Here is a 13,293-nt window from a genome sequence, read left to right as displayed (position 1 = left end):
TAGCGCTAGGAGAGTTGCTTAATCCTTCATGGTGTTTTTTATAGCTTCGTGTAATTTCAGGAAAGGAATCATTGATTGAGAAAGTGTTGCAATGAGCATATTTTGTAAGTCTAACATTGTTGTAGGAATCCTTTGATTTGCGTTTTCTTCAGAGTGATCATGATTGTGCGTTGTATTTGCGTTTTTTTGTTGAAGATTGCCTGGTTTTGGGTTCTTAGTTGTGGGCTCTGGGGTGTAATAGGATTCGTCTGAGTTGTAGTTGAAACATGTTGAGGCCTTTTTCCCTTCATCAAGATCAGATTGCGGTTCTCTTTTCACCGGTTTGTTTTGAGTGTCATGGAGAAAGCACGGTGTTGATGTTAGTTGAATTTGATTTGCTTCTGTTATATTTCCGAATATTTCTTTTCTTTTTTCTATGGTTGTCATTAGTGACTCAATTTCAGTAATGTCCATTGATAATCTTGCTACTTTAGTTCTTGATTTAAAGTTTGTATGATCCGCTGAAAGTGTGGATTTGACGGAGTTGTGGGTCAGAAGCTACGCGAGTCGTGCAAGTCTTGCTTTTTCTTTTTTCATATGTTGAGATGTTGTTGGTACTGATGATCCGGTGTTTAAATCTTGTCCCAATTGGTGATATGGGGTATCTTTGTCACCGTTGTGATTAGGTTTGTCTTTTGCTTTTTGTTTACTGATAGATTCATGTGGCATGACACTAGTTTCAGGAGCTTGTTCAGTTAGTGCGCTTGCTTGAATCTGTTCACCTGTCGATTTTATAGACTCTTTATTGTTGATCATGGAATTTGGCAGTTCATCTTGTGTCGAGTTACTGAGGAGATTATGATTTGTATATCGCTCTTTTCTGCTAGGGTCGCCAGAAGGGTCGTCTTCTTGACTTCTTGAGTTACTGAGGAGATTATGATTTGTATATCGCTCTTTTCTGTTCGGGTCGCCAGAAGGGTCGTCTTCTTGAGGTCGCGAGGTGCACAAGGGTGCCACGGGTACAGTGTCTTGTTGAGTTTGAAAACATGAATTGTGGACTTGTGCTTTGATTTCTAGAGGTAGCAGCTCAGGTGAGTTGAGTTGGTGATTAACTGCTGTAATTTGTGTCGCAAGTGCTAGTCGGAGAGTTTCCTGAGTGGAGTTGTCATTTTCTGGCTTGTGTTCTATGATGGACTGAGATTCTTGTTTGGATTGAGGGTCCAGTGCCAAAGCTTTTTGGTTTCCTTTGTGGATTGATGCTTTCTTAAAGGATTGCTCCATTGTTAGCTGTGATAAGTCGTGCTCCATGGTACTAGCAGTCGCTAGTTTAGTTGTTTGTCTTGTTTTTGGACGTTGAATGGAGTGTTGTTTAGTGGTACGGATTGTTGTCATCGTTATTGAGTCACTGTGTGTTCGGCTAGGATCCAAGGAGCTTGTCCTTTCGGTTTCCTATGCGTTTTTAAAGGTAAGGTTTTATTTCTGTAGAGTTTGGGTTCTAGTAGGCGAGCCCTTTCAGTCCTCTGATTACTGGTGTGGTCAGAGTGCTTTGGGCTCCAAGAATGGGTTCCTTTTGGTCTCCGAGAAGTAGTTTGGAGTAGAGTTTAGATGGTGTTACGTTCAGGATCCAAGGGTCGAACCCTTTTGGTCTCCTGTTCAGTGAAGGGAGCCAGGGATATGTTCCTTTCGGTCTTCTGCAGTAGTTGAAAGTACGGTTAAAATGTTGTACTATTCAGGATCCAAGGGACAAAACCTTTCGGTCTCCTGTTCAGTGAGAAGAGCCAAGGATGAATTCCTTTCAGTCTCCTGTAGTAGTTGAAAATATGGTTAAGATGTTGTACTGTTCAGGATCCAAGGGACGAACCCTTTCGGTCTCCTTGTCAGCGAGAATGGCCTACTATTCAGGATCCAAGGGACAAACCCTTTCGGTCTCCTGGTCAGCGAGAGGGGTCAAGGATGTTTTCCTTTCGGTCTCCTACAGTGGTTGAAAGTGCGATTTAACTGTTGTAGTATTCAGGATCCAAGGGGCACGCCCTTTCGGTCTCCTGATCAGTGATAGTATCAAATTAATGAGCTCTATCCCAGTGTCCCATTTAGTCCATCATCGGGATTTAATATTCCCAGTTTGTTACAAGGGTTAAAATTAAGCCGACGTTCGGTTCTAGGTCGGGAGTTCTTTTGCTCTCTTTATTGTTGAAGAAAATGAAGATCTTCTTTTTGTATTGCCGTGTGGATCTGAGTTTTCTCTGTTTCAGGTCAACAGGATGAGACCTTTGGGTAGGTATCAGGGAGGAGAGGGTGGTTGGATGTTCAGGGTTTTGGATCAGGACTGTTGTGTCCTTGGTGAGAGCGTTTTTCAGACTTGAGGCCGCAATAGAGGGGTGGTCCAATGAGTTCCTTAGAGCAGAGAGTCTTTTGTTATTTCTTTCCTTTTATTCCATAAAAAAGTTTTTTTTTTTTTTCCTTTTTTTAATTAAAAGAAGTTTAGCTTAAAACGGTTTTGTGTCGATGTTGGCTGGAATTGTAGGTGGAAAGTCAGGTTCTGGTCCGTGGCAGTGAGGGGGGAGCGTGGGCTGATTGTCTGCTAGGGGCAGACACGTAGAAGCACGTAGAGGCAGTCGGGCTGTGGGCGTTGATGACCGCCGATGAATGCCAAGCTGAAGCGCTGAGCCGACGCAGTGCTGGCGCGGGTTCGCTGTTTTCTTTGGACCTCCACCAGCATGGAGTCAGACGCGGGGAGTAGCCGTGAGGCTGCGGGCGCCATGAGTCCCCACGCTGGAGCGCTGAACTGGAGCAGCGCGGGCAGACGAACTGGGGTCAGATGAACTGTCGAGGGGATGCGACAGAGCAGCAATGCTGCGGGCGCCAGAAGCGAGGAAGCTGAAGCGCCGTGCCGCGCCGGAGCCGCGCAGACAGAAGAGTCCGGATCCACAGGCGAACAAACGCGGAAGGACCGCAAGGCCGCGGGCGCCAAGAACGAGCAGGCCGGAACGCCGGCTCAGGGGAGCGCGGACAGAGGGGGGATGGAGACCAGAGAGCCGAAAGCAATGTAGAAAATCCGCAAAGATCACAAGTAGTGAAGAGGGTGAGTGTGGGGGTCCGTGCTAATGTTGAATGAGAACGTAACTTCTGAAGGGGTGAGAAGAGATCAGAGAGGAGGGAGGGGAGAGAGAGGGGGCTTTGTGGGTTATTCGAAGTCCAGAAGGGGAGTTACCCCCGAGGGGGGCGGGGAGTGTCTTTCACCCAGGATTGTCGGAGAGTTGCAGCCAACAATGCAATGCAATCAGCTAGTGATAAGAAGCTGTCAATCTGGAATCCAACGAGCCGGGAGGGAGGTATTGGGGGGCGCCGCTGAGCCTGCAGAGCCTAAAGACCAAAAGACTCTGCAGCAGACTCTGCGGCCGCTCCGCGGCTTTCTGGGTATTTTAAAGGCACCAGTTGAAACAAAAAGAGGACAGGAAGCAAGTCCTCACAGGTACAGGAGCAAAAACTATAGAGTCTTCTCACAACCGCAACCGAAAGACTCTGCAGCAGACTCCGCGGCCGCTCCGCGGCTTTCTGGGTATTTTAAAGGCACCAGTTGAAACAAAAAGAGGACAGGAAGCAAGTCCTCACAGGTACAGGAGCAGAAACTGTAGAGTCTTCTCACAACCGCAACCAAAAGACTCTGCAGCAGACTCCGCCGGGTTTTAAAAAATGACTGAAAACCTGGTTATTTAACCAATACCAATAAAGCTGTTTCCCTAGTACTTGTAAATAACCTTTTACCTGCCTTGCACCTCTGCTATGTTCTGCTGTTTGTCTGTTTTACTTGCTTCTTATCTCCGCTTTGTTGTAAACACCTTAGTTTTACTATTTTCCTACGTTGCTATTACCTCTGTAACTGTAATTGTCATTTGACGAATGTTTAATTTGACGAATGTTTAATCTGTAACCTTGCCGTGATACCTTAGGTTCTAGGTGTGTTACAAATGTAATGAATAAAATAAATACATAAATAAATAAATAAATAAATAAATAAATAAATAAATAAATAAATAAATGACAGAAAGAGGAATCCTGGCCCCCTTTTTATCTATCCACCCAAGTAGCAGTGTGAGAAGTGATTTCTTAAGATGTTGTTGAAATTTAATTCCAATGAAAGAGATCCTCCTCAGATATAATAATATAGATCCAGAGGAAAAGAGTTTTAAATTCTGTAAGAAGGAAAACAAGTTAGAAATCACCAAACATTTGGTGGTAGAATGTCCTCAGCTCCAATTAATTTGTGTAAGATATTTTCAACATTCATTCACAGTCTGGAACAGGTTGATGTAGAATCATTTTGGGGTAGATGTTTAGGAGGAGAGGTAGCTTCTGATATGAATGCCGTTGTTGGTTTTTTGAGGACTATTAATTTGTCAGATAAAGGACATGAATAGCTCGGGTCTTTGAATTAGTTTTGAGATACTGATTTGTCTTATTTTATGAATAGGAAAGGTTTCATTTATATATGTTTAGAGCTTAATATGAAATAGTGTTTGGGAAATTGTTTTGCTTTCTACCTGAATGTATTGGCAATTGATTTAATTGTACACATTTTTGTACTGTTTCTTTTGTTACAGCACTTTGGTATGCAGTGCTATACAAATTCAATTAAATACAAGTATACTTCTTAATTCTGTACATCTTCTCCCTTGTACTTCAAACGCTCGTATCCTTTCTTCCGCTCATGCTGTCTAATTCTGCCCCACATCTTACTCTCTCCTACTCATGTACCCCAATTCTTATGGAGTGGGTGTCTCGCACTCAACCCTTAGCACTTAGCAGGACACTACAAGTTGAACAAATCCCCATCAAGCCACCGCAGTCCACCACTCCCCCCAGATTCCCATGCCCCAAATAAAAAAATGAAGAAATTAATTGACCTTTTCCTCCCGCGCTGGTCCTTTGGGTAAAAGGCAACCATGGAAAGAGAGATGGGGCTTGTTCACTCACAAGCGTGCTTTCCAAGTTTCTGTGCAATCATCTTTGTTTGGGATGAATGACCTTTCATGAAGGGACACTTACCTGCAAGCGTCATTTTGTGAAAATAAAGTTTTCTTTGTTTTTAAAGAATTAGCAGTCGCATTTCTTACTTGCAGGTGCTAACCGGTGATAACAGCTGGTAATCCGGACCATACCACTAGTGCTCTGTACATGGGTCAGCAGGAAGTTAGCAGCTGGGTATCTATGTCATATTTTCAAAAAAAATAAATCCTGCGGCCAAAAATACAGAATTTCTTTTTTTTCTCTCACACATTTAAACACACTCACACGCGGGGGGCGACTCCCAGGAGCCCCCCACAACCCACTTATAATGTTTATTACCCTAACCTACCCCCACATATAAATGCAAATTTGACATTTTTGGCTGCTGGATTTTCGGCCACCAGCTTGTACATCCCGGCAACCATTATCATTAGACCTGTCTTCACAGGTTCTTAGAGTGTGTTATAAATCACTTGTCACTCCGTTTTTGGTTTTGACACATTTTGCTGGTGCAAAGTGTGGAACCGTCGGATTGTCTTCAGGACCATCCAGCTGTCCCTCACTGTCCCTTACCCCATCTGCACGATCAGTCTGTGGGGTTTCATGCGGCACCTCTGTGGCCTCGCGGAAACGCGAGGGGTCGGCGGAGGCAAACGTTCACCTCGGCTACCTCCATCTTCATCGGACGATTCCCCGTCACCAGGGTAGGGTTCATCTGGCCATCTCTCATCAGGGCTGTCCTCGAGACGTTCCCACTCAGGCTCTGGCAGGATCGCCGCTTTCTTGAAGTGCGACACGTTTTGCATCACTGATGAATGTCGATCTCCACGGGCCGTGACGATGGTGTCTTTCCTTTGCGTCACTGTCAAGCGTTCCGGTGCAAATGTGGGATCCTCCTTCCGGCTCCTTGGTTGACATTTGATCCCCAGGTTCCAAGGCCGATTCGTGAGCCTGCCTCCGAGCATCGGCTCTGTCCTTCATCTTGCTCTTTTCCTCCTGGTCCTTGTCCCTTGCTTGCTGTTCTAGCGGGGTTGGTGGTGTAAGATTTGGACCTTCCGGTAGCCTCCTCTTGACGGGTCACCTGAACATCAGATCTGCCGGACATACCCAGAGGGTGCTAAGTGGGGTGTGTCAGTATTCCCTCAGCAGCGGTAGAAGGCCTGCTCGAAGGGCTTGTTGAGGATTGTGGCTATTTATAGGGTCCTCTTAATGCTTGCCATAAACTTTCAACAAGGTCAATGGCTTGAGGCCATCGTGGGGTTATTTTCCTGCGCTGAAAGCCCATTTGCAAAGCCCATTTGCAAAGTTCTGAAAGTCCTGGCTGGTGGAAGATGGGCCGTTGTCGGACTTTATGACTCTCAGGACTCCATATGTGGACAGCATGCGGTCCAGCACCGGGATCACGCACGCATGCACGCACGTGTCAGATGTGCTCTCGACTTGCTGAGCTTCCGGAAAACAAGAATGCTTGTCTATCTGCACGAGGATATAGGCACCGCTAAGGAGAGGACCAAAGAATTCCACTGCCAGTTCATCCCCCACGTGTTCAGGGAGTGGGGACATCTGCAATGGACTCAGGTGTGGTTGTGGGGCCACTTGTGCACACGTCAGGCAGTCTCCCACCACTTCTTCCACCAAGGCATCCAATCTCGGGAACCACACCTTTTGACGTAGCAAGTGCTTCGTTGATACCACCGCCTGGTGGCCTTCATGTGCCAGCCGGACCGTCTTCTCTTGTAGCGCCTCCGGAATCACCACCTTGCAACCCTTCAAGACGACATGGTCATCTACTATGGACAGTTCAGTTCAGTTATGGATAGCTTGCCAGGCGCAAGAAGGATCGTAGCTCTGTCGTGTTATTGGGAGGTTGCGCTGTGTTGAGGGCTGCCACTTTATCTGGATCTGGCCTCATTCCTTTTTCAGAGAATATTTGTCAGAAAAACCTCAGTGACCCTTTTCCAAATTCGCACTTTGCCTTGTTGAGCGTGAGGCCTGCCGCCTCCAGTGCGGCACACACCCTGTGCAATGCTACATCATGTTCATCCTTTGTCTTCCCGAAATCAGGACGTCGTCCAAGTAATTTAGGCAGTTGGGTACATGTCGTATGACTTTGTGTATTTCCTGTTGGAATATCTCAGCTGCTGACGAGATGCCGAAATGAAGTCTCTCGTATTGAAAAAGCCCCAAGTAAGTCATGAATGATGTGATGTAACGTGACTCGGACGCAATCTCAATCTAATGGTACCCCTTCAAGAGGTCAAGCTTGGAAAGTACCTTTGGGCCATGGAGTAGGTGGATCATGTCTGTGATCCTCGGTGCCTGGTGACGCTCTCTTTTGATTGCTTTGTTTGCCCTCTGCATGTCCACGCAGAGGCATATGGATCTGTCCGGGGACTTCTTGGGCACTGGGACTATGGGCGACACCCAGGGCATTGGAGCAGTGACTGGTTTGATCACCTGTAGTTGGATGAGCTTGCCTAATTCTTCCTCGACTTGCCTCTGTATGTTGACTGGTATGCTGCCACGATAGTGTTGGGCTACTGGGCAAACTTCTGGGTTAATGTGCAGTTGGATTTTCCTGTGCTTCAACTCCCCCAGTCCTTTAAAAAGCTGCTTCCACCACTTCCGGCCTGGCAAAGTACTTATGGGCCATCAACTGATATAGGATGTGAACTAGTCCTAGTCCCATGTCAACAGCTGTTCTGAAGCTTAGTAGGCAGCCAGTGTTGGCCTCGGTCTTTAGTACATGTAGCGGGATCTTCCCCATATGTGTCTTGTGTGTGCACCAGGCTGTGATGGTACCCTTGCAGAGCAGTGGCGTGGTCGCCCCGTATGGATAAATGTCTACTGTTACTTTCTTCAGCCTTGGGGGTCAGGCAAGAGAGTTGTACGCCTCCTCGCTGATGATATTGACGGTGGCCTCGATGTCGATGAGGAATTCCAGTGGCGTATCATTTACTTGTAGTGTGGGAACAGGGTTATGTTGGGCTGCAGTGTTATTGTTGAGTGCCAATACATATCCTTTCTTTTGTTGATCCTCACCTGAAGATGGGGACTTACTGGTTGAGGGCGATCTCATTTCTATATAGCAGACAAATGGTCTCCTCCCGCTGCGTCTGGATCCCTCTGATGGTTGTCTCCCCTCTCGGGTGTACGTGTTTCTGCGTTATCAGTCCTCGTGCCTTTGACTCTTCGGGTCACCTTCTGACCTGTTATCTGGCGGGCTTAATCGCATGCTCCTCCGTCGTTCGTAGAATCTTTGCCTGCCGGGCGTAGGGACCGGGGGCATTCTTGCAGAAAGCTCAAAAGTGGTCCGTTCCTCCGCAGGCAGCGCACTGCTGCCCTACGGCGGGGCATTTACCCGTGTGTGGCAATTCATAACCACACCTGAAGCACATGGCCTCCGAATGCTTCCCGCTCTGATTAGGTGTTGAGGACAGTTTGTTTATGACGTCGGGGTCGGTGGATTTCTGCTGGATCGTGATCTTTGCCAAACTGTCAAGCTGGGACTCCACAGCCGCCTCCATCCGTGCCAGTGCTAGAATCTCCTCCAGTGACCTTTGTTTCTGCAGTAGCTGTTTCCTGAAAGACTGCAACGCGCAGCCGGCAATCACCTGAGACCGTAGGGCCTCTTCATTGAAGTAGCGGTGAAATTCACAGTACTTGAGTTTGATGCAGAGTCGCATGACGAAGTTGTCAAGGGATTCACCTTTTTCTTGTCGTGTGGTATGAAAAATGTGTCTTTCATAATCAATATTGGTGTGAGGGGCAAATATTCTGATAACTTGCAGTGCAGGTCTCCATATGATGCTGTGTCCATGTTGAGTAATTCCCCCACAATGGACAGTGTGTTCTTCAAACGCACGTCATCAGTGAGCCCTATGGCCCCTACATAGAATTTAAAGTCTCTCAACCATATGACCCAATGTGGCCCTAGGTTAGTAGTGTCTCTTAAGTCAAAAGGGTTGGACAGGTGGAGTACTTATGATGCGTCCCCTGCTGCTTGTGCTGTACTGGCAGCGCCTCCTGGCCTGCCATCCGCCACTGAGGAGGACACCTCCTGATCCGACAAGGCGGGATGTACAGATGGGCCCCTTGGTGGGCCTGTGTCGTAGGAAGGGTGTGCTCCCCTTCAGGTGGGTTGTAGACTTCTCTTGACCACAGCCCCTGGATTGGGCCCTGTGTGCTGTGTGTCTTGCTTCTAGGAGGCTCCTGCCTCTCTCACTGTCACTTGTGGGCTAATGTACCACCCTTTCTTGGTTTTCTCTGTTACCAGGGCGTACCCATGTGCCTCTGGTATGGTGGCAGGCCTCTTTGGAAGTTTCTGTTCCTCCCTGTGTGCTGTCAGGCACCCGCGCCGGGAGTTATTATGATGAGCTCCTCCCATGGGTGCTTGCTGACACCAGGGCCTCGTCCTGCCCTCGTGATGAGTTGCAGCCTCGCCCTGGGCCAACGCGGTCCAGCCGTCTGCTTGTGGAAGAGAGGAGGACAGAAGGGGCGGGCCCAAGCACGTCGGAGGGGCACCGACAGATGTTTTAAATGCCTGACAGCATCCTCCAGGCTCCTCGGCAGCACTTCTCTATGGCGGGCCTTCTGCTTCATTCTGCACGGATCCACAACTATCCTCGTCGCCAATGTGGAACCGCCGGATGGTCTTCAGGACCATCCAGCTGTCGGGCCTCTCACACGTATTCACACTGTCAAGCTACAGACACTAAGGCACGGACACCAGGAGCTCTCATGCACGTCCATCTTTATTTGCCTTTACAGCTAAATGACCTCCCCCGTAACACCCACCTCCCTAACCCCAAAGTAACTTCCCAGGAAGCGGCCGCAACGGCAGCCGTCCCACACAACGATGTGGTGGGGCTGCATGGGTACTACTTGCACACCATGACACAAAGAACCATCATAAGGCCAAAATCATGGCTACAGAGGAGAGACATGGTGCTGGAATGAAACATCTGGTTGGCATGGCAACTGGCAGCCATGAATGTTCCAGGCTTGCTGATTGTTATTGTCTCCTTCCTGCCATATACACTAATAAAGGCTTGCTTAACAACTTTTGAGCCAATTAGAAATTCTGTTGTGTTTCAGGAAATGAAATGCTACTGCTTTGGGAAAGGCTGAGGGAATTGAATCATTTTACAAGCATTTTGGGAAATTAAACAAAACTACATCTGTATATATATATGAAATGTGGTTTGTAGACATTGTACTATTAGGGTGAGTGTTGTGACAAAAGAAATGAGCAAGTGTCCATTGTGAATGTTATGCTCAGAACGGTTTTATGTTTGAATCTCTATCACATATTGTTTTATATTTCAAATAGAACATTCTGTAGTCAATCGTATGTTTCCAAAATGCTCTTTGATTTAATCAAATCACTACTAAACCACACTATGCTATTTGCCCACTCTCCTTTCTCAAAGGTGATCTATATACAGAATGAGGGTGATTTATTTACTCAACTACTGAATTGTTCATATACTGAGTTTTTTATCTCTTAGATGTACTACATTTCACCCACTCCTACTACACAAACTGTGCAGTGAGCCTCCCCTTCTACAGGTCACTGTACATGTTCACTTTAAATATAGAGAGGAACATGTGGAAATAGGCAGCTGTAAGACCACTATGATATTGGCACTATGCATATCACAGAGTGATAAGGGAAATATAACTTCTCTAATGTGAGTTCATGTGATTTCTTATGATGGCATCTGTTGGCCATCAGTAGACTTGCTGCCATAACATGAGATTGAAAACATGGAGGAGAAAGGGTGCAGTACCACCGACAACAGGCAGATGTCCTCGTGAGAAATCACTTGGCAATCAACACTCCACTCCAAAACAGGAAAATAAGATTAATGTTCACATATATTTTAGCCATCACATGAATAGACATCCTCCCACAGTGTGCACAAAGCAGTTTTCCAGTGAGCCTGATTAGATCAGCCACTTAGCTTGGCTATATGAGCCTATTTTGTGGTCACCTGAATGTTCTTCATTCTTTTCAAGAGGTTTGTAAATTGTAAAAATAGCACTGTGTGAATTTAATTTTAATGTTTGTTGCCTACTTCATATTTATGTGGGTTGATTAGTAACCAGGTTCAACAATTGAGTACTTATTTTTGGGCTTTTTTGCTATGGAAACAGGTTATTCTGAGCTTCTGTTAATTGTGATTTGAGTTTTTTACCACTCTACACCACCAAACCATAATTCCAGACCACCACACCACCTCATTCACACTCCAGACTACCACTCTACACAACACTTCACTACTCAACACAACCACACCCCACATACGGTCCCCAGACCACCACTCCACACCTCCACAGCAACCGTTCACACCAACATTGCACCCACCTCTCCCACTACACAACACCACACAACTTCACATCACCAATGCTCACCACCCCAACACTTTTCCACACTGCGATATCACAACACCACTCCACTCAAACCCACACTTCCATGCCACACCAGTGTATCACCACACCACATTCCACACCAACACCACAGCCCCACAATCTCCATGCCCACACTCCACACTCCTACCACTCAACAGCACCATTGTACACCACCACAACCCATCTCTAAATGACCTCACTCACCATCATCACTTCATATCACCACCAAAATCCAAACCCAAACACCACGTCACACTAACATTCCACTGCACACCACCACACCATCACCAATCCACATCCCCACTTCACATACCAGATCACCCCATCATTCCACACCACCACTCCACACCACTACACCACACCACAAGACCACCACTCCACACCCCTACACCACAGAATACTACAACATCACTCCACACATCAGCACCACTCCACGCCTCCACACAACCACACCCCTGGCTAAAAACCACAATCTAACATGTTCCACTGTAACATCATTGTCCTATTCATTCCATTTCCCCCGCCCTCACTCAATGCTCACTCTACTACTGATCCTGTCAACCCTTGCCGCAAACCACTCTACTACCGCCCAATCTTCTTCATCCCACTCAAATCCCACTCACCCTTACTCAACCCTCCCTTCTCTGACCCTACCTCACTCCTCTATATCATAACCCTCTCTATCCCCACACTGTCTGACCTCAACTGACTCTATGATACCCATCCCTACCTCGCCACACTCTTCTCACACCATCCCTGCCTGATACTTCCCCATTTTTCCATGCCAACCCTAATTCACCTGCCTCTTCTTCAAAACCCACACAACTTAGTTCACCTCTACCTACCCTCACTCATCCTAGCTCATCCCCATAATAACCCACCTCACTTCACATTCCCCGTTCCTACCTCATCCATATCCACCCACCCTTCACCCATTCATCCTACTTGATCCATGCTTATCTCCACCAACTCACCCTCCCTAGGTCACGTATGCCTACCCCAACTAATCCTACCTCATCCATGCCTACCATGCACATCGCTGGCTACTGCCTCCCACCCTAGAATAACCCTTCTTCCTTCCACATTAGCTCACTCGTACTCCCACCACCCTAGCTCACACTTAAGAAACGCCATGCTCCTCTTAATATTTCCAAACATAATTGCTGCTGACAAGTAACGTTAGTAAATTATGAATACACAGATTAAAAATACTTCTGTACATTGCAATGAAGTAACGTCTTTCGATAATGTCTGTTCCTGTTATTTTTCTACCAGCACTAAGACATGTCAGGAATTACTGGCTAAGTAGAGCCAAGGGGAGCAAGTTAAGACCTGCAGTGTGTGCTGCTCTTAACTCACAGTTGCTGTTCCAGGTGCCGCCTGCTTTCATCTGCTGTCTGGCCCCGGCTTGCTACCTGGGGCCTCCACAGGAGTTCCTGCCTCCATACCATTGCTGCTGGTGTTCTTGTTATCCCTGCACCCCCTAACGAGCTGAGCTACATCAGGAAGCACTCCTATTGCATCCCTAGCCCTGGGCGTTCCATTCAAAGGGCGACCCTTCTAAGGGCATTGTCTATCCCTGTTAGCCCCTATATGCCCATGCGAGCCCAAGGTACATTTATTGTTTCTGATGGTTTTTTTTACCAGATATTACCTATGACCTGTTTTTCTGTATCTTTTTGCTATTCTTTGTTCCTATTCCTTTGTAATTTGCACAGTGTACATATTAGGAGTGAGAGAAATGTACATCTGAGATGTACAAAACTCAGTATATAAACAATTCAGTAGGCGAGTAAATAAATCACCTTAATTCTGTAACTAGATCACCTTTGAGAAAGGAGAGGGGGCAAATATCATAGAGTGGTTTAGTAGAGATTTGATTAAAATCAAAGA

Source organism: Ambystoma mexicanum, chromosome 6q, assembly GCF_040938575.1.
Source record: "Ambystoma mexicanum isolate Mex_15411 chromosome 6q, UKY_AmexF1_1, whole genome shotgun sequence".
In the NCBI taxonomy this organism is placed as follows: Eukaryota; Metazoa; Chordata; class Amphibia; order Caudata; family Ambystomatidae; genus Ambystoma; species Ambystoma mexicanum.
Note: the sequence above shows the minus strand (reverse complement) of the source record.